This window comes from Macaca thibetana, chromosome 6, assembly GCF_024542745.1.
Source record: "Macaca thibetana thibetana isolate TM-01 chromosome 6, ASM2454274v1, whole genome shotgun sequence".
Lineage (NCBI taxonomy): Eukaryota > Metazoa > Chordata > Mammalia > Primates > Cercopithecidae > Macaca > Macaca thibetana.
Window position 1 is genome coordinate 94860439 of NC_065583.1, and position 23711 is coordinate 94884149.

At 36.1% G+C, this 23711-nt stretch overlaps 1 non-coding gene across 1 annotated transcript; it reads left to right on the forward strand.

Moving 5' to 3' along the window:
• Nucleotides 1–5986: 5986 nt before the first annotated feature.
• On the forward strand, nucleotides 5987–6092 carry LOC126957720 (U6 spliceosomal RNA). Its single transcript, XR_007726896.1, has one exon. It is a non-coding gene; the product is annotated as a U6 spliceosomal RNA (small nuclear RNA).
• Nucleotides 6093–23711: the final 17619 nt, after the last annotated feature.

Genomic DNA, 23711 nt, shown 5'->3' on the forward strand with positions numbered 1-23711 from the left:
TCCCCCCAAATAATCTAGAAGTACATGCTAAGTATTCAAATAGAGATTTTCTTAACTATACAGTTACACATCGCTTAACAACAGGGATACCTTCTAAGAAATGCACTGTTAGGCGTTTTCATCATTGTGTAATTATTATAGAGTTACTTACACAAATCTAGATGCTACAGCCTATTACACACCTAGGCTGTATGGTATAGCCTATTTCTTCTAGGCTAAAAAACTGTATACATCACTGTACTGAATACTTTAGGCAACTGTAACACAATGGTATTTGTATATTTAAATATAAAAAATAGTAAAAATACAGTATTATAATCTTAAGAGACCATTGCCTCATATGTAGTCACTGAACAAAATATCGTTACATGGTGCATAAGTGTATATCATAAACCTGTCTCTATGTCACAATGTCTGCATGTATATAGCTAAAAATCTAAAGATTGAACCACCTGAACAAAGGCATTTATTTAATACAAAAGAGACAAGATGGGATATTCCTGTGGAATAATATTATAAATAACCCTGTCAGACTATATGTGAATGATTTTCTATAATACAATGGAAAACAGGCACCAAGGCAAAATGTATTGGTAAAATGTTTATCTTCTGAAAGCACGTAACCTCGAATATTACTGTTTGAATTTGCTGTGGGCATGAGAATGGTCATCACGCAGAGCAGGGTTTTCAGACAGGCCTACAGAACAACCTACATCAGAAAATACAGTGAGCTTGCTAAAAATGCAACTTTCTGGCTCTACTCCAAAATTCCTCAATCAGAATCTTTGAAGAAAAAAGAGCTGGCTTTTTGGGCATGCTCAGAAGGGCCCCATGCTGGGTTTAATGTCTTACTGTCACCGTCGTGTCAAATTCTTAAAGATTTTGATGTCACCATCAAAAATTCTTAATGCTTTTCAACATGGGGCTTTGCACTTTAATTTTGCACTATGCCCTGCTAATTGTATAGCTGGTTCTGAGAAACAGCACTGAGAAATGTACATTTTAAACAACCACTCCAGATAATTTCGTTTCAGGCTGTCTGCAGACCACACTGTGATACACACTAAAAACTGAAAATGATTGACTGAAGGTTAAAGAAACAAAGAAATGTTACTCTTGGGTAGACTTCTTATAATCTAGGAAGAGGGGACTATGAATGTGGAGGGAACAGAAACCACGGGAGACAGTGTAACCATGACATCTTTGAGTTCATAAAAGCCAAGCAGTGAGAGTCAGAGAAAAGCAAAATGTTATATTGTTTTGAAAGAACATTTCCAAAGTTCTGAGAGAGATGGAATTGTACCTTTGGTCAGAAGTTCTAAAGGGCATATGGTCAGGAATTAAAATCAGAGACTCCAAGTACTAATCCTCATAAACGTAATGTGAGCTACTCTCCAAATTTAGTAATCAGAAACTAAAGAGAAAATTTTCATGTCTCTACAAGGTAATGAGATCAGACCTTCAAGGTTGAGAAGATGTAAGAATACAAAAATGAAGAGAATCTCAAGAAGTTTACAAAGACTTGAAACACTGGAAAACTCTTAAGACAAAACAAGGGCTTTTACATAAATAAAGCAGAATAGAGCTTTAAACGGAATCAAAATCCAATACTGGGAAACTTGCACAAGAATCTGATGAGATAAACAAACAAACAAAAAAACCTCAGAAATGAAGCCTTCTCTGACCCAAACTAAGCCCACAATCTTTCCATAAGAGAGAGTACTCAATACCAGCACTCATAGTGGAGATACACAGTTTTGATCACTATCCCATTCTTGGGTAACAGCAACCATACAGACACAGTACCAGATACAGAGTAGGTACTTTACAAATGTTAACGAAATTGTAATTGTTTGTTCAAATATGAAAGTGCTACCTTAGGTTGCCTCAGATAAAAAAAAAAAAAAAAGAAAGAAAGAAAGAAAGAAAATGCCTTGAGCTAGAGTATTCATAGTACCAAAAACATTCCAGGTGCTCCTCCAATGAGCTCTCCCGGACACACATTAATCTCATCCAGCTCACCTGAGTAATTTGTTTGAACACCTGCATATGAAATTTTAGTTTCAGCTTCACTCATTATTAACTGGTCTTAATCCCTATTAAGTAGACTTTCTTGGCTACGCTGCAGGTACATATGCTTGCTCCAAACAATCCACACACCTCAGGAAAAGTCTACAATTTACTACAAAAAATATGTTAAGCAACAAAGCAGAGACCGTAGATTTATTTGTATTCTGTTTTGCTCTTTTCCCCATGAAGGAAAATAATTTTCAAGCTGGCAAATCTAGAACAAACATCATTAGGAGGGAATTGAAGTACAAGATAGGTGCAGAGATAATAAGGGACTACTTTACAGCTTTAAATTAATTCAAGCCTTAGGGCTCAGATAAATTATATCCCAGGATATTTAAATGACTTGCAGATGTGATCAAGGCACTCCTGTTGTTAAACTCTAAGAAATCACAAAGTAAAAAGGAGGCCCCAAAAGTCTGGAGATGGGTAAATGTTATTCCCATTTCTTAAAGGTGGCTGTGTGTGTGTGTGAGGGGTTGAAGCAATGGATTCTAGAAATTGTAAACTTAATGCTAACCCCTGACCAAATTATTGAACAAAGGCTAAGTAGTCTGAGTAGCTCTCTTGAAGGCAAGGACTCTGTGTCGTTCAACACAGTATCCTCAGGGTCCTTAGCAGGGTGTGTCCTTAGCAGGCACTTAATAAATACTTATAGAATATTAACTGCTTAGCAGGGAAAGTTGTATTTGAAATGAACATGTATTCACTGAGAAGTAAACTTAAAGAAGTTGTTTGAGTCTCTGGGCTTCATTATTGATTGCACCAGGTAGGATCTGCAAGGTTATTCTCTGGAAATAATTATGATATAGCACCATCTTAAGTGACCAAGACTTACTTTTTGCTCACACTTCCTGTCCCTGTGGGTAGACTCTGTTCCATGTCATCCTCACTCCAGAACTGAAGCTGACAGAGGAGCCAACCGAAGCGTTGCCAGTCTCTGAGGCAGAGAGAAAGACTAGACTCTATTTGGGGGAGGGCAGACCCACTTTTATTGCTTCCACCTGGAAATGAGGCCGGGCTCCCCCGCCCCCCACCACACACATTTGATTGATGTAAGTAAATCACGTCGCCACGCCTGCTTTCAAGGTGTGGGGAAGTACAAATCACCTTGTACTGAAGAGGAAAACCAGAAACACCTGGCTAAAAATGTCAGTGACTATCACAGTTACACTGTCTGAAAAATGAAAATTATAGTAGATATGTAGAGGTGTGAGTTTTCTTTGATCATACATTTTTACAAGAAATGTCATAACACTTTGTTTTTCTAAATTAATTTAAATCTATTGCTGAGGCCCACCGTACCCAGGGTGGTGACAGAAGCATGTATTCTTTAAGGTTGCACCAATATCCAAAGAGTTTTCAACCTGTCTTGAAAATAAAGAAAAGTTTTCTACTCTTTATTATATCATAGTCACAGCTGAAAAATAAATTGTATAATCTTATGTGAGCCATTAGAAGGTGGGCTTTTCTTGCTTTTTTTTCTTTTTTTTGAGATGGGATCTCACTGTGTCACCAGGCTGGAGTGTAGTGGCTCTATATCGGCTCACTGCAACCACTGCCTCCCAGGTTCAAGCGATTCTCCTGCCTCAGGCGCGCATTATTACGCCTAGCTAATTTTTGTATTTTCAGTAGAGACGGGGTTTCCCCATGTTGGCTAGGCTGTTCTCGATTTCTTGACCTCAAGTGATCCACCTGCCTCAGCTTCCCAAAGTGCTGGGATTACAGGCATGAGCCAGCGCACCTGGCCTTTTCTTGCTATTTCTACACCTAGCTTGGGCAGTTTGTTTGGATGTAGTGTAACACCTTATCTGGAGGTAAAAGTCTTGGCCAATTGTCTAGTCTCCATGACTGCACATTTCAGCTGTCCCTTCTAAAGTCCTATCTTCTCCCTGGGTTGCTGCAGAGGAACATAATTCCCATCATCAGATACATACACACATTCTCCCATCGATATAAGGAATCTTTTATTCTCATGAGCTCTGTGTATTTCTGCCCACCTGCTTTGCACTTTCCACCACCTTCCAAAGATGAACCTCTCTCTCATATCACTCTGAAGTAAACTGGCTTAATCCATTAAATGGACTTCTGTTTTCAAAAACAAAATGTTGGGGAAGAAGGTTGTGTTCAGACAACTTCTGCTTTAAGGCTTGTAACATCAATGACCCTGAAGCAAGACAGCATAAGACACTGGGTAAGTTATTGCTAAAAGGAAGAAACACACTGGAGTAAAATACAAGTTAGTGTCTCAACCAGCTGTCTTTAATAGTATTTGAAGGTAATATCTTTAATTTAATGATTAAATGAAAACAGAAGTAGAATCAAATACAGAAGCTGACAGAAAGTTTTTTTAAAAAGACAGTTTCTATTATAACTGTCAAATTATGTTTGATTAGCCATATTTCAATATTTAAAACAGTCACTCAACTGGCTATTTGAAGGACAAGATAGTCAATTTGTCTCTATCGACTGGAAAAATAAGCACTGAATTTGTAGTACAAAGAACACAGAATCTTACATCTGATTCTCCTCTTCCATTTTACAGATAAGCAATCACAAGACGTGAAAATTTTTCTGTAATTTTACATGGTTCCTTTTAATGCATTAATAATTGAATACTACTATTCAATTTTTTCTTGTTTTATGCTTTTAATGTTATAAAAAATAAACCAATGAGGATCTATTTATTTATGACATGGTGAACTCTCATCAGAAATTATTTCTAACAACTTATAAGTTAGAAACCGTATCAGGCCTCCTTCCGTTTTATCTAAGTATGTATTTGGAAACCACCTAACCAGCAAAAATACCAAACAGTTTTACGTTACCCTTTAAGGGAAATATTTTGTGTGGGGCAATATCTAAAAGAAAGCTCATTCTCAGGCAGATCTGTTTTAGGAAGGACTACCTTGGAAGTCAGAAAACTGATTTTTCTAGAATCACCCATGCCTGTAAGCCCTTTCATAGGACTGTAGTTGGAAAACCATGGTGCTATGTAATCAAATATGAAGGACTTTCTCTAATGAGAGCCCTGGGGTTTAAGTCATCTGAGTTTAGTTTGAGCAGACACCTCTGAAGTTATTATGGATTAAGTTGAGAGACCATTTAGCAACATGCAGTACTCCTAATCACTTAGAAAAACTTAACTATTGGAAAGATTCCATCCTGTTTTTTAAATGTAGTATACTTATTAACTCAATAGAGAAACATGAAATCAAGACTGACTTCAATTTATTGTCAAACTGAAGGGTGACAAGCAATTTCAGCCTTAGCAGTCTGAGGAAAAAGAACAAGAATCTGTGAACCCCAAATCCTGACCAGAGCTTTCAGCTCTGCATTTCATATCCACTATCTGATAGTTGCTGAAAATGTTAACAACTTATCAAGTAAAACGAGCACCATTAAATAGTGAGGAAAGCATTCATCTGATTCCTTTTTTACATGTTATTTTCTTTAAGTTAATTACAATGTGTTTTTTTTTTTTAGTCTGAGAGTTACTGTTGTTACTGATGTTAAATATAGTAAAAAGAAAAAAAAAACAGATTTTTCCCTCATATAAGTTTACCATTATTGTTTCCCAGATTTGAAAATACTTTACCTTAAGCTACTAATATAGAATCATTTTACTTTACCTTATGCTACTAATATAGAATCTTACTGTAAACTCAATTTCACTATAGAATTCTACAACTGTAGAATTGGAATAACAAATTACATGTGTCACAGCATTGCTGGAAAAATTAAAAGTTGGAATACATACCTGGGAATTACTTAAATAAATTATATCTATACTGTGCAATAGTAACTGTCTTAAAAATGACATGAGTATAAATACTAATTTGGAAGATGCTTATACATGTAAAAAGAAAACAGTATAGTAGGTATTATATGATCTCATATTATTAAGATATTTGCAGTGCTTACTTTGACAGCACATATGCTAAAATTAGAATGATATGGAGAAGATTAGCATGGCACCTTTCAATGATGACTTGCAAGTTTGTAAAGCATACAATATTTTTAAAACACAATGAAGTACAAAGTGACACTCTGAAGCAACCACATAAACAAGTCTGCAAAATAACCAGCTAACATCATCATGACAGGATCAAATTCACGTGTAATAATATTAACCTTAAATGTAAATGGGTTAAATGCCCCCAATTAAAAGACACAGATTGGCAAGCTGGATAAAGAGCCAAGACCCATTGGTATGCTCTCTTCAAGAGACCCATCTAATGGGTCAAAGACACATGTAGGCTCAAAATTAAGGGATGGAGTACAACTTACCAAGCAAATGGAAAACAGAAAAAGCAGGGGTTGCAATCCTAGTTTCTGACAAAACAGACTTTAAACCAACAAAGATCAAAAAAGACAAAGGAGGGCACTACATAATGGTGAAGTGTTCGAAACAAGAGGAGCTAACTATCCTAAATATATATGCACCCAATACAGGAGCACCAAGATTTATAAAGCAAATTCTTAGAGACCTACAAAGAGATTTAAAATCCCACACGATAATAGTGGGAGACTTTAACACCCCACTGTCAATATTAGACAGATCATCATGACAGAAAATTAACAAAGATATTCAGGACCTGACCTCAGTTCTGGATCAAGTGGACCTGATAGATATCCACAGAACTCTCCACTCCAAATCAACAGAATATACATTCTTCTCATTGCCATACAGTACTAACTCAAAAATTGATCACACAGTTGGAAGTAAAACACTTCCCAGCAAATGCAAAAGAACTGAAGTCATAACAAACAGTCTCTCAGACCACAGCACAATCAAATTAAAACTCAAGTTTAAGAAATTCACTCAAAACCACACAACTACAAGGAAATTGATCAACCTACTCCTGAATGACTCCTGGGTAAATAATGAAATTAAGGCAGAAATCAAGAAGTTCTTGGAAACTAATTAGAACAAAGAGAAAATGTACCAGCATCTCTGGGACGTAGCTAAAGCATTGTTACAAGGGAAATCTATAGCACTTAATGCCCACATCAAAAAGCTAGAAAGATCTCAAGTTAACAATCTAACTTCACAACTAAAATAACTAGAGAAACAAGAGCAAACAAACCTCAAAGCTAGCAGAAGATAAGAAATAACCAAGATCAGAATAGAACTGGAGAATATAGAGACACAAAAAAAACCCTTCAAAAAATCAACAAATCCAGGAGGTGTTTTTTTTTAAAAAAATAATAATAATAAAATAGATAATACTAGCTAGACTAATAAAGAAGAAAAGAGAGAAGAATTAAATAGATACAATTAGAAATGATAAGAGGGCTATCACCATTGACCCCACAGAAATACAACCAACCATCAGAGATTACTATAAATAGCTCTATACACATAGACTAGAAAATCTAAAAGAAATTGATAAATTCATGGACACATACACCCTCGCAAGACTGAACCAGGAAGAAGTAGAATTCCTGAATAAACCAATAACAAGTTCTGAAATTGATGCATTAAGAAATGGCCTACCAACAAAAAAAAAGAAAAGCCCAGGACCAGATGGATTTACAGCTGCATTCTACCAGAGGTACAAAGAGGAGCTGGTACCATTTCTTCTGAAATTATTCCAAACAATTGAGAAGGAGGGACTTCTCTCTAACTCATTTTATGAAGCCAGCATCATCCTGATACCAAAACCTGGAAGAGATACAACAACAACAAAAAAGAAAATTTCAGGCCAATATCTCTGATGAACGTCGATGCAAAATTCCGCAATAAAATACTGGCAAACCAAATTCAGCAGCACATGAAAAAGCTTATCCACCAGGATCAAGTTGGCTTCATCCCTGGGATGCAAGGTTGGTTCAACATATGAAAATCAATAATGTGTTTTATCACATAAATGGAATTAAGACAAAAAATACCTGATTATCTTAATAGATGCAGAAAAGGCCTTCAATAAAATTCAACAACCTTTGTATCATAATGAAAACTCTCAATAAACTAGGTATTAAAGGAACATACTTCAAAATAATAAGAGCCGTATATGACAAACACACAGCCTGGAAGCATTCCCCTTGAAAACTGGCACAAGACAAGGATGCCCTCTCACCACTTCTATTCAACATAGTATTGGAAGTTCTGGCCGGGCAATCAGCTTCCAGCTAAAAAAAAAATAAAGGGTATTCAAATAGAAAGAGAGGAAGTCTAATTATCTTTTTTTTGCAGATGACATGATCCTGTATCTAGAAAACTCCATTGTCTCAGCCAAAAAGCTTCTTAAACTGATAAGCAACTTCAGCAAAGTCTCAGGATACAAAATCAATGAGCAAAAATCACTAGCATTCCTATGCATCAAAAACAGGCAAGCAGAAAGCCAAATCACAAATAAACTTCCATTCACAATTGCCACAAAAAGAAGAAAATACCTAGAAATACAGCTAACAAGGGAAGTGAAGGACCTCTTTAAAGAGAACTACAAACCACTGTTCAAAAAAATTAGATCAGAAAGGACATAAACAAATGGAAAAACATTCCACGCTCATGGATAGGAAGTATCAATGTTGTAAAATGGTTATACTGCCCAAAGTAATTTATAGATTCAATGTTATTCACATAAAACTGCCATTGACATTCTTCACAGAATTAGAGAAAACTGTTTAAAAATTCATATGGAACCAAAAAAGAGCCGAAATAGTCAAGACAATCCTAAGCAAAAAGAACAAACTTGGAGACATCACACTACCTGACTTAAAACTATAGTACAGGGCTACTGCAAACAAAACAGCATGGTACTGGTACAAAAACAGAAACATACACCAATGGAGCAAAGTATAAAACTCAGAAATAAGACTACATACCTACGACCCTCTGATCTTTAACATACTTGACCGAAACAAGCAATGAAGAAAGTATTCCCTATTTAATAAATGGTACTGAGAGAACTGGCTAGCCATGTGCAGAAAATTGAAATGAGACCCCTTCCTTACACCTTACACAAAAATTAACTCCACATGGATTAAATACTTCATTGTAAACCCCAAACTATAAAAACCATAGAAGAAAATCTAGGTAATACCATTCAAGACATAGGCATAGACAGAGATTTCATGACAAAAAGACCAAAAGCAATTGCAACAAAAGCAAACATTGACAAATGAGATCTAATTAAGCTAAAAATGCTTCTGCACAGCAAAAGAAACTGTCAACAGAGTAAACAGACAATCTACAGAATGGGAGAAAATATTTGCAATCTATCCACCTGACAAATGTCTTATTTCCAGAGTCTATAAAAAATTAAATTTACACACAAAAAAACAAACCCATTAAAAAGTGGGCAAAGGACGTGAACAGACACTTCTCAAAAGAGGACATTCATGTGCCCGAAAAAACATGAAAAAAGTTCAACATCACTGATCATTAGTGAAATGTAAGTCAAAACCACAATGAGATACCATCTCACACCAGTCAGAATGGCAATTATTAAAAAGTCCAGAAACACCGGGTGCGGTGGCTCACGCCTGTAATCCCAGCATTTTGGGAGGCCAAGGCGGGTGGATCATGAGGTCAGGAGATAGAGACCACCCTGGCTAACACAGTGAAACCCCGTCTCTACTAAAAGTATAAAAAATTAGCCAGGCTTGGTGGTGGGCACCTGTAGTCCCAGCTGCTCGGGAGGCTGAGGCAGGAGAATGGCGTGAACACAGGAGGTGCAGCTTGCAGTGAGCGGAGACCACGCCACTGCACTCCAGCCTGGGTGACAGAGCGAGACTCCATCTCAAAAAAAAAAAAAAAAAAAGTCCAGAAACAACAAATGCTGGTGAGGTTGGTGAGAGAAAGGAATGCTTTTACACTGTTGGTGGGAGTGTAAATTAGTTCAACCATTGTGGAAGACAATGTGGTGATTTTTCAAACATCTAGGAGCAGAAATACAATTTACCCCAGCAATCCCATTAATGGGTATATACCTAAAGGAATATAAATTATTCCGTTATAAAGATACATGCATGCATATAACATGGAATGACCAAAATGCCCATCAATGATAGACTAGATAAAGAAAATGTGGTACATATACAACATGGAATATTATGCAGCCATAAAAAGGAACAAGATCATGTCCTTTGAGGGGAACTGGATGGAGCTGGAAGCTGTTATCCTCAGCAAACTAATGCAGGAACAGAAAAACAAACACCACACGTTCTCACAAGTGGGAGCTGAACAATGAGAACCTATGGTCACATTTGTTCTCATTTGCTCCCAGGGGGAACAACACATACTGGGCCTGTCGGGGGCTGAGGGTGGAAGGAGGGAGAGCATCAGGAAAAATAGCTAATTAATGCTGGGTTTAATACCTAGGTGATGGGATGATCCATGCAGCAAACCACCATGGCACATATTTACCTACGTAGGAAACCTCCACATCCTGCACATGTATCCTTGAACTTAAAATAAAAGTTGAAGATAAAAAATAAGATATTTGTATATGAATATTTTTTTTAAATGCATAGATGATTTCTAGAAGGTTACACTAGAAATTGTTAAATTGTTAACAGTGGTTACTTCCTCGGAGTGAGTTTCTTCTCACTCTTTACCTTGCTTTATGGTTACAATTTTAGATCAATATGTATTTATTGCATAATAAAAATATTTTTGACATTATTCTTCTTGTGGTTTCCATAAGGTATTAATATTGTTTAGAAATTCTGAATCAGGAAATATCCATCACAAGATATCCATAACATAATAAAAATAAATAAGGAAATTGGAGTAAAAAGAAATTAGGGCAGAAAAATTAAAACTAAGGTTTTGTCCACAACAAATTCTGCTAAACAGTTTTTTCCAGTTGTTAGAGATGGACTGATAGTTGTTAGATGAGCTGTTTTCTTAAACAGTTTGCTCTAGTTGTTAGAGAAACTCTGTACCACCAAATGTCTGAAGGAAATGGGCAAATATGATCAGTTTTGAGAATTATGTAATATTATCGTGGTGCTATGACCTAAGAGTACTTTCTACTACCCTTACTCTTCAATAGGACATTGTTTTTCATGGTAATCATCATATTTCTTCATGGAAAGGAAGCTGTCTATGTAAGAGAAGGGTAAATCAAAGAATCATTAGCTGATCCCAAATCAATGAAGTTTTTCTTTAGATGTGTCAACCATAGAAAAATTTTAAAATAACCATTAAAAAAACTAATTTGCTTCTGAACATATTTTATCACATAAAAGGAGGTTTAGATAGTTGAAGATTTGTTAATCCTAAACTAATGCCAAAATATTACTTTAAAAACTATTGTACAACCCTGAACTACAAGAAAACTTAGAAATGTTCTTTATCTAGGATCAAGAAGATCTATAAAAACAAGGAAATGTATGTTTCCCTGGTAAAATGCTATACTACATTGTGGACTTTATTTTCATTCCAAAATTTAGGACTCTCTACTACTAACTACATATACTAGCATTTTCTTTTAGCAATTTGAAAACCATCTTTTTTTCCCATCATCTGGCCATAAGAAAAAATAATAGACACATCATATTAAATGTGCACAAAATCATGTAAAGTAAGGTGAAATGTGTAGCAGTATATCAAATGCTCATTTTTATAGGTTAGTCCTTCTTTGTTTGCATTTAATTTCCTAACAAAAACATTAAATCAAACATACTACATCAGCCATTTCTCCCATTTGATTTTGATTTCATACCATCCATTAATATGTATGGCTCCTTGATGTTAATGAATATTTATTTAATTTTCCCTACCTGTATTCCCACTTTGTTAAACAACTTTTTTACAGGGCTTACAGAGAGTGCCTAAAGCAAAAGATTTCTTCAAAGCTCTGATTTTATTTTTCTTTTGCCAAATATGTGAAAAAAATTACTCAAGTGAATTAGTGTATTCTACTGCATATATAGATATAGTCTATTAAAGTTCAAACACTATCTGAGCACCTTCATTTTTTGTAGTTTACAAAGAAGGGAGAAGAGAGGGAAAAAGAAGAAAAGGAGGAGGGGGAGAAATATTGAAATAGCATTAAAGAACTATGGCATATTTTTAATATTTCCATTTATCAATTATTACTTTAAAATGCAATATCTGTGCTACAACTTCATTTGGAGATAACATAAAAAATATAAATTTGAAGCTGAGGACATGAGATATGGACCATCCTTTACATCTTTCCTCTTCTCCTGTCTTCTTCCTCACCCTCCTCTCTAGTCTGGTTTGCCAGAAATTCTGCTAAGCCTTCTCAAAAAATGGCTCGTTTGTACTGGTTCTGATGGTTCTGATATTGGAAGTGCCATGAAGCCTCCCAGGGTTCTCACCCATGGAGGAAATGTGTTTCTGTCTACATTTCTGCAGAACATTGCATGGACCCAGGAACACAATGCCCAATCAGGGAACTGGAGAAAGAAAAAGAGGCCAGAAGGGAGTCTACAAATATCTGAGTGAATCTGTTTCCCAGGTGCATTGTGGTAGGGCCATTTCTTAATACTCCATATTATACTAGTACTTCACTTGTTGAAAATCCATAGAAAATTAATTATTAATCTATAACTTAATATTGTACAAATAAAATGCTAATAAAATGTTTACATGAAAAACTGGCTTTAAAGTTCATTTGGAAAATAAAACATGCAAGAATGCAAAGGATATTTTGAAAAAAATTAGGAGTGAAAGAAAGAGAGGAGAAAGCGGAAAAAAGAAGAAAAGAGAATTTGACTTACCAAATACTAAGCCTATTATGAAGTTAAAATAAAGTAGTGTGGAACTAAAACAAAGTAAACAGCTGGATTAACGGAACGGATTAGAATTCTGTCAATAAAGCAAAATATATAAGGGAATACGGTTACCATGTAAGTGGCACTTTGTATCATGGAAAAAATTAGTTATTCAATAAATGATGTTAGGACAAATAGATATACCTCCATGGGAAAATTTGTTATGAATACACCCCTAATTTCTAATATGAAAAATAAATTTCAGGTTAAGTTTGTACATAAAGAACTCAAAACCATAAAAGAAGTAAAAAGTGTTATGGGGTAATTTAAAAAACAAATTTGGCATTGGGAGTACATTCTAAATATGACACAAAAACTACAAGTCATAAAAATGTTAACATAGCAATAAAAATTAGAAGAGAAAAGGCAACATCAAAAAGACAGCTACAATTTTTAAAAATATTGAAAAACTACTTGCAACACAGTTAAAATTTCATATAAAAGAAGCTCCTTCGAATCAACAAGACCAACAACACAATAGAAAAATAAGCACAGAAATGGACAGTTCATGGAAAAGAAATAGAACAGTTTTTAAGTATATGAAAATGTTTAATCTCTCTTATTTTAGGAGAAAGGCAACTCAAGCTAACTTAAAAATTCTAATGTTCACTTAACTAATCATCAAAGATTAAAAAGTTTGAAAACAAGGAAATAGAAGATTTTAGTTCCTTGTGGTGCAAGTGTGAATTAGTACAATATTTAGGGAGTGACATTCAGCCAACATTTATCCAAACTGAAAATCATTAGTGATAATGTGTATCATTAGTTAACTCCATTTACGTGGTAAATATGATTCCATTGCGTGAATGCACAATTTGTTTATCCATCACCAGTTGAAGGTCAATTAGATTGTTTCTACTTTTTGGATATTATAAGTATAGCTATCATAAATTATTATATAGCTTCTTATAAATTTATTTTTCTTACACCAGTTATAAAATGATATATTTTTATAAATATAAATATAAAATGATATATTCTAGCACCAGTTATAAAATGATACTGTCACAATGATATTCGATTGTGTGATATAAGAGGTTAATAAAAATGTATGTGGCTGTGAATGGAGGGTCAGTTAAATAAATTTTGTCGCACAAGGAAACACTATGCAGCTTTTAAAAACAACAAGGATATTTATGTATAACTCACATAGAAGACAAAAATCATCATCATATAGAGGTAAGGAGAGATGACTAGATGTGGATAATAGCAAGGAAGCAAAGTGAAGAATGTCTAATGTGTTACTGTTTGAGTAAACAGAGAAAAAGAAAGGAAATACATATACACATATACATACACGTTTATATGTGGATACTATCTGAAGTTGGCAACAGTACTAATTTCTGTAAAAGGAACAGGTGGCTGAGGACTAGAATGAAAGATCTATGTTTTTCTCTCTCCCTTTTGTACCTTTCTTTTGTACCTTTCACATTTGCTACTATGAGAATATTCTACCTTTTGGAATTATTCATTAATTAATGTTTAAGAGAAAGAAAATGAATTCTAAAGAGATGAATGTGTCTTACTGCCAAATATCAGATATGAATATGGAGACAAGACAGAGGCTTTGTGCAAAACCTTTCCTCCCTACTGCCAAACCCAGCTGATGAGTTTTCTGTCCCTACAGGTTTGCCTTTTCAGGATGCCATGTAAATGGAATCATGCAGTGGATAGTCTCTTGAGTCTGGCTTCATACACTTAGCAAAATGCATTTGATTTTCACGCCTATTATATTGTGTATCACTAGTTAATTCCATTTTCTTGCTGAATATGATTCCATCATGTAAATGTACAATTTGTTTATCCATTCACCAGTTGAAGGGCATTTAGGTCGCTTCTACTTTTTAGATAAGTATAGCCATCATAAACATGTGTATACAGTTTCTTTTTGTATAAACATGTTCATATTTTTATTGAGTAAATATCTCAGAGTAGAATTTATAAATTGTATGGTAAGTTTAACTTTATAAGAAATGCCAAATTATTTTTCACAACTGTTTTGTATTCATAGTTAACAGTTTGTGAGAGTTACAGTTGCTCTACATCCTTGCAAGCACTTGGTATTGTCAATTTTTTTCTTATTCATTTTAGGCATTTTGATAGATGTGCAATAGTATCTTATTGTAGTTTTAATTTGCATTTTCTTCGTGAATAATGATATTGAAATCTTTTCATGTCCTTATTTTCCATCCAATAATTAATGATGTAGAATATCTTTTCACGTCCTTATTTTCCATCCATATATCTTATCTGGTCTAGTGCCTGTCCAAATCTTTACCCATACTTTTTTTTTTTAATTGGGTGGTTTATTTTCTCATTATTTAGTTTCGAGGGTACTTGAAATATTTTGGATACATGTCCTTTATTAGATACATGTTTTGCAAACATTTTCCAAGTCTCTAGCTTGTCTTTCCTTATTTTTAAGTTTCTTTAATAGAGAAGAAATTTTAAAATTTTGTTGAAATTACGTTTATCAATGGACTGTACTTTTCGTATCATATGTAAGAAATCTTTGCCAAGACTAAAGCTACACATATTTTCTCCTTTGTTTTCTTCTAGAAATTTTACAGTTTTTGATTTTGCATTCTGATCCCTGACCCATTATGAGTTAATTTTGTGCATGAATCATAGTGATTAATTTTGTTGTAAAAACTAGCCTTTCTTCATTGTAGTTATTTCTTCATTATAACTTTTTTGACCACATATATATGGTATGGGATGATCTCTTCTGTTCTATTGATCTATGTGATAATAGATATTGTTCTGTTGATCTATGTGTTTTTGGTTTTTGAGGCTTTTTTTTTTTTGGTTGTGGGGGCAGAGTTTTGTTTTGTCTCTCAGGCTGGAGTGCAATGGGATGACCATGGCTCACTGCCAACCCTTCCTCCTGGGCTCAAGCCATCCTCCCACTCAGCCTCCCAAGCAACTGGGACTACAGGTGAGTACCAACATATCTGGCTAATTTTTTATTTTGTGTAGAGACAGAGTCTCACTATGTTGTTCAGACTAGTCCTGAACTCCTAAACTCTGGCTGTCCACCAGCCTTGGCCTCCCAAAGTGCTGAGATTACAGGTGTGAGCCACTGTTCCTAGCCTGATAACTTAAAAAAAAAAAAACAAAAACAACAACAAAAAAAACACACTTTATGGCTTTGCAAGGAAAATCACTTTCTGCTTTATATCAAAATTACCTAATATAACTGTCTTGCGCTCTTTTGCTAAACTGTGAACTTAAGGAAGGCTGTAGGTCTATATTTGCATCTTCTGATTACTTAGTTCAAAGTGTTGCACAGAGAAGATGATCAAGATGGGAAAAATGCATGGTTTCAAATCACATTCTTGTTTGCATAATTACCAGCGTAGTTTTGTTTGCTGGAGGACAAGCTTAAGTTGGCAGACTGAACAGAAGTAAAAATAATAATGCTCTTCCCTTTTATTCCTGGAAGGATAACATATGTCTTTGCATGAAATAAATATAACCCAATTTATTAGAAATTAGACCAAAAGTGTTTTATTCATTGCTGCAAAAGCCAAATTTCAGAGCCATCAGATTCACATAGCCTCATGTTTTGCTGGAGGGAATAAAAGAGAGTTTGCTGGAAGAAACTCATGAAGATTATTTAGAGCTATGGAATATTTTCAAGTGAAAATGAACCCATTATGTAAATAGAGATACATAACATAAAAATGTTAAATGGGTAACCGTTCTTGATTTATGTGTGTATGTATGGGTTATTAATAGTAGTGGTAAGCATTTGGGGCATTTAGCTTTCATATTCTGAAACTGTTTAGAAGATGAGATGGCCGGGCGCGGTGGCTCAAGCATGTAATCCCAGCACTTTGGGAGGCCGAGACAGGCGGATCACGAGGTCAGGAGCTCGAGACCATCCTGGCTAACACGGTGAAACTCCGTCTCTACTAAAAATACAAAACATTAGCCGGGCGCAGGGGCGGGCGCCTGTAGTCCCAGCTACTCGGGAGGCTGAGGAAGGAGAATGGCGTGAACCCAAGAGGAGGAGCTTGCGGTGAGCCGAGATTGCGCCACTGCGCTCCAGCCTGGGCGACAGAGAGAGACTCCGTCTTTAAAAAAAAAAAAAAAAGATGAGACAATTGCTGCCTTTGCTGTCAGTGTCATCTGAACAGCGGGCCTTAATTTCTAGTACAGCATTGCCATCTGCTCAAAGCTAGTTTAATCACACATAGCAGGTTAAAGAGCAAGTGACCTTTTCAGGAATGAGGGGAGACTAACTATATCAAATAAATTGTGTATTTTTTGTCTGCTGGGACAGATGTTAGATTGTGTTGGCATCTGTACAAATGCACAAATAGTTTCAGCTATGGTTGTTAATTTATAGAAGAATTTCTATTACCCAGTGCCTCAATATGATAAATCTTATTATCAGTCTTGTTCTCATATACCTTTGTCAACATTTGCTGAGACATATGCAGGCAGATTGTGTTCTGGGAAAAGGTCACCTCATGCTGATGAATAGTGTACTGACATTGTAAAGATGATTTAGAGTGTCCAGACATCACCAAACCAACTGTCAATTTCAGGCAAGGTATTTAAGCAAGTTTAAAACGGATGATAATCAAGGAGTAAAAAGGAGAGGGTAGTTTATCAGAAATCTTTGGATATGATATAATGTGGACATGGCTTAGGATATTTCATCCCTCCAATTTCTTTAAACTCCGGTTTATTATATCCTTTGTAATTTTGAAGTATTTTTATCACCTTTCTCTTTAGCTGCCAGTCATGAGAATGGGAAGTCTTTGCTTTCTAATCCCTGTTTGACACTATACTCCTATTCTTAAGAATAATATCAAAAAGAACTTCATCAGATTAACATGACGAAACAATTGCAAAGATTAAAATAACACTTTTATTATAAAATATATGTGAAGCTATTTTTAAAATATTTTTTATAGTTAAAAGGTTTAAAAAGAAAGCACAAGAAAGAAGTCCCATGCTTCACAATTATACAACTTTTGAAGATCTTTCATCTATTTCTTATTTTTTATTTCTTTTCCTGCTTGAGTATTTTAAATAAAAATTGACACATCACATCGTTTTATACATACATGCTTTAGTCTTTCTAACGAGAAAATTTTTAAAAATATAATCACGGTAACATTAATCACACCCCAGGAACAATTTCATATTAAGTATCTTCCATGTTTGCAAATACCTGTTGAATAATGAATGCAAAATTCATTGGTATACTGAGGTTGCTGATAAAATATGTAACCAAGTTTTCTCCATAGAAAAATAATATTTACCTCTGATGTTTTAAGATTTCTTGTCATTTCACTTAATTATACTATTATTAGGATAAGGATAATAAGTATATTCAAAATTCCCTTTTAAAATTAAAGAAAATCTAAAGCACAATCTCAAAAAAGTATTGTGCTGTCGGTGCCTATTTTTATTTAAAAAAAAAGAAGAATGTGCTTAATTTAGAGATGCTAGTCTACTGATGATCCTCCAACTTCTCTGACAACTCTCTCCTTTCTTTTTATCATCTCCTGTGGATAAGGGATGTTCACTGTTTCTCCTTTAGTGAGTTAATTGACTCTTACAATGACTACAAAGAGTTACTTAAATTTATATCAGACACAACGTATGCATTCATGCATGTGCATATGCATACAAACTTTATCATTAGTTCTGACCACTTTCCTGTGCTCTGGGTCTGCATTTCCAGATGCACTATACCTCAAGCATGACTGAAGTCAAGTTTCAAATAGAATTCCAAGAGAGTTCCACTAGATTCCCATAGAATTTATTTTTTCTGCCAGTATCAATTTATCAGTCTCTTAAGCTTAAAACTGTATTATCACCCTTATCTTCTCTATCCGTTTTGCCATTCCACCTACAATTAATCACTAAATCCCACTGGTTTGACTTCCCTTATCTCTTGAATTGGTCTCTTCTATTCCATTCCCATGGTCCCTTCTCTCATTACCTCTCAGCTTAACTATCAAAATAGCCTCTTAATTGGTCTTTAGTCTTTCTCTAGTCCAATCAATTTTGTCTACTGCTGCCAGATTAATTTTCCCAATGTAAAACTCAAAGTAGGTAATCTTCCAGCTCAAAAAGTCCAGTAGCTCCTTAATACTTAGAAGATTAAGTCAAAAAGTCCAGTAGCTCCCTATTACTTAGAAGATTAAGTCCAAACTGTTTTGCTTGGCTGTGTGACCTTTGTCTGAATCACCCATAATATATGCCCTAATTGCCAGCCAAAGTGAGTTATTTACCACTTCCCAAATAAACTCTAGGATTCTCTGCCTATATTTCTTTAATTATGCTTCTCTCCATCTGGAATGTTCCCTTCCCAAAGCCCTTTTCACTTCCGTGTCCATACAAATACCCTCATCCCTCAAGACATTGCACAAATGCCATATACTTTCAAGGAGACCTTTCTACTTACCCTTTCCTCATGTTGTGGTCTCTTTCTTTTCTAAATTCCTTCTTCATTTTGTTGATACTTCTCATAGAAAAATTATCACATGTGAACTTAAATTGTGACTAATTGTATATTATTATATTTCCCTTTAGGGAATTTTTCTATCTTTAGAAAGAAATCAGGTTTTAAACTCTGTTAGTATTATTTTATCTTTCTGTATTAGGCTGTTCTTGTATTGCTGTAAAGAAATGCCTGAAACTGACTAATTTATAATGGAAGAAGTTTAACTGGATCATGGCGCTGTAGGCTGTGCAGGAAACATAGGGCTGGCATCTGCTTCTGGAGAGGCCTCAGGAAGCCTTTACTCATGGCAGAAGGTGACGTGAGAGCAAGCACTTCATGTGGCAAAAGCAGCAGCCGGATTGGGGAGGCAGGTGCCATACACCTTTAAATGAACACATCTCAAAAGAACTCATTATCATGAAAACAGAACGAAGCCATGAGGGATCTGCCCTTATGATTCAAACAGGTCACAGGAGACCCCACCTCCAGCACTGGGGATTGAAATTCAACATGAGATTTGGGTAAAGACAAATATCTAAACTATATTATTGTACCCCTGGCCACTCCCAAGTCTCTGTCCTTCTCACATTGCAAAATACAATCAGGCCTCCCCAACAGTCTCCCAAAGTGTTAACTCATTCCAGCAGTTAGTCAAAAGTCCCGAATCCAAGTCTAAAGTCTCATCTAGGACTCATATCTTCCCACCTATAAGCCTGTAAAATCAAAACTAGTTATTTACTTCCAAGATACAATAATGACATAGGCATTGGGTAAACATTGCCATTCAGAAAGAGAGAAATCAGCCAAAAGAAAAGGACTACAGACCCCACACATGTCCCAAACCTAGCAGGGCAGGCATTGTATTTTAAAGCTTTAAAATAATCTCCTTTAATTTCATGTCCCACATCCAGGGCATACTGGTGCAAGGGGTGGGTTCTGAAGGCCTTGGGCAGTCCACCCCTGTGGTTTTGCAGTGTACGTATCCCAAGTCTGCTCTTGCAGGCTGTTGTTGAATGCCTATGGTTTTTTCAGGCTCAGGGTGCAACCTGCTGGTGGATCTACCTTTATGGGGTCTGGAGGACAGTGGTCCCCTTCCCAAAGCTCCAGTAGGCAGTGTCCCAGTGGGGACTTTGTATGGAGGCCCCAACCCTACATTTCCCCTCTGCACTGCCCAAGTAGAGGTTCTCTGTGGGACTTCAGCCCTGCAGCAGGCTTTTGCCTAGGCATCCAGGCTTTTCCATACATCCTCTGAAATCTAGGCGAAGGCTACTAGGAATCCACCACTCTCATACTCTCTGTTTCTGCAGGCTTAACACCATATGAAAAACACTAAGGCTTACAGCTTGCATTCTCCAAAGTGGCAGCTTGAGGTGTCCCTGGGCCCATTTGAGCCCTGGCTGGAGCTGGAACTAGAGTCACCAGTGTGCAGAGAGCAGTGTCTTGAGGCTGCACAAGGCAGTATGCCTGGCCCATGAAACCAGTCAGACCTCCTAGGCTTCTGGGCCTGTGATGTGAGGGGCTGCCATGAAAGTCTCTGAAATGCCTTTGAGGCCTGTTTCCCATTGTCTTGGCTAGTAGCACCTGGTTCTTTTTTAGTTATGCAAATATCTCTAGCATGTGGTTGCTCCCCAGCCAGCTTGAATTTCTCTCCCCTCCACCAAAAAACAAAAAGGTTTTTCTTCTCTGCTATATGGCCAGTCCCCAAATTTTCCAAATTTTTATGTTCTGTTTCCCTTTTAAATATAAGTTCCAACTTTAAATCACTTATTCGCACCCTCATTTAAGTATAGGTTGTTAGAAGCAGCCAGACCACATCTTGAACACTCTGCTGCTGAGAAGTTTCTTCCACCAGACACCCTAAATCATCACTCTTTAGTTCAAACTTCCACAGATTCCTAGGGCGTGAACAGAATGCAGAAAAGCTCTTTGTTAGGGCATAGCACACGTGACCTTTGCTCCAGTTCCCAATAAGTTCCTCATTTCCCTCTGAAACCTTGGCTGTCTGGACTTCATATAACTCTCAGCATTTTGGTCACAACAATTTAACCATTCTCTAAGAAGTTCCAAACATTCCTTCATCTTCCTATCTTCTTCTGAGCCCTCCAAACTCTTCCAACCTCTGCCTATTATCCAGTTCCCAAGGCACTTCCACATTTTCAAGTATCTTTATAGCAATACACCTTTCCTGGTACCAATTTTCTGTATTTGGCCCTTCTTACATTGTTATAAAGAAATACCTGAAACTGGCTAATTTATAACAAAAGTGGTTTAACTGGCTCGTGGTTCCATAGGCTGTACAGGAAACATAGTGCTGGCATTGCTTCTGGGGAGGCCTCAGGAAGCTTTTACTCATGGCAGATGGTAAAGTGGGAGCAAGGGGTGGGGGAAGGTACCACACATTTTTAATGACGAGTTCTCATGAGTACTCATTATCACAAAGACAGCATCAAGCCATGAGGAATCTGGCACCATGATCCAAATACTTCCTATTAGGCCCGACTTTCAGCACTGGGGATTAAAATCAACATGAGATTTGGGTGGGAATAAATATCTAAACTATATCACCCTCCCTCACAATATATGACACAGTCCTTTGCATACTATAAAGCCTCGTAAATATATGTTGAATTAACATGAACTAGCTTTGTGGTAATTCTGAAAAACCAGCTACATTACTTGTAGATTGACTGAAACAACCATCTAAATGTGGCTACTGTGCTGCCATTATCTGGGTGTTAGTAGGCGCTATGTATGCATGGCAATGTTAACAATGAAAATGTCAAGGATGGAAACTATGCTTTCTGGTCCTTTATGCACATCACATGGAACATAATACAATGTGGATCATGCTTGCATTGATGTATCCTTGCTAAATGATTTATCTAATCATTTAGATATGATTGTTTCCAACAATAATTGTTTCCAACATATCTCAAAGAATAAAGGTTTCATTATTTTGAATCAGCTGATCACATCCCTCAAATATACAGATTTGTTTTTCAACACCCCAAGGAGAAGCACAAAAGTCACAACAAAAGAAGATGATTTCAGATGGTAGTTTCCTGTAAATAATTTCCTGGTGGTAAGCATTTACAAGAACTAGTGGGTAACATTTCTCTACTACGCCTTTATCTTCTCTTGCCCTGTTGCAAATTAGTACTCTTGTTCATAATGACAGTCCTAGGTCACTGCCAGATCCTTCTTCAGCAAAGAAAGATGTATATTCTGCTCTATTTCCTATGGCAAATAAGCACTTTAGACATTTGAAATTCTCGAAAGTAAAATTTCGCACTACTTAAAAATAGAATTAAGGAGGCACCACATCACCATAATCTATGTGAATTCAAATTAAAAAGATATGCTATGTAATGAAAGCCATAGAAAGCTTTAATTCGGAGCTTCCCACCACTCCTTATTCCATGGAAAAAAAGTTAGGACAGTGGCAAGCTCGGAAAAATTTTGAAACATCTCTACAATTGTACCACCACATGAACAAAAGTTATTGGATAAAGCATCTTAGTTATTTTTCATAGCTCTAGGAATAGTTATATAAATACAATCTACTTAGTATTTATTGTTAACAAGAATTTATTTTCCTTTCTGGTTTCTTCCCTAACTAGTTGTGGATGTATGTGGGCAAAGCAGCTAGCTTCTGAGGGCCTCAGTTTTTTACATAATACAAGAAAGTTGAATAAAATGATCATTATGGGCCCTTCCTGCTTTCTTTTTCTTATGAAGAAATAGTTAATAAACATGTAAATTTGAAATATAACTTCAGATAATGATCAGTGCTGTGTAAAAATTTGGGTGGGACAAAAGAGTGACTAGAAGTGAGGAGGTGACATTTAAGGTGAAACTTAAGTGATAAGAAGATAATCATATGAAAATGTTGGGGCACAGTGTGCTAGGCAGAGAGAACAGGAAATGCAAAAGCCCCAAGGCAGGAAAAAGACTACTGTGAAGACTGGCACAGTGATAGGCTATGACACTGGGGAGGTGAGTCTATGGTAAAGAGTTTAGGTTTGACTTTAAGACTAATGATAAAGTGAAAAGACTGATGGAGTTGATGCTGAAGAGTGTTATGATCTAGTTTAAGTTTTAAGACAACTGTATGAGGTGTTATGTAGGCAACAGACTGTAAGGAAGCAAGAGTATTAGCAGACAAGGCAGAAGGCTAAGGATGGTGGTAGAGACGAGGCCTTCAGCAGTGGGACAATGGGGAGAAACAGTTGGACTTGAAAGTATGTTTAGGAGAGAGCAAACAGGACTTGCTAATGGATTGGAGTAGGAGGGTGGAGAAAAGAGAGGACTAAGGATGTCTAGTTATTGATCTGACAAATACATGATTTTGTCTGTAATGATAGCTTAATCTAAGGGCTTGGCTGTTGGTAATTTGCAACCGTTCAACTGTATACGT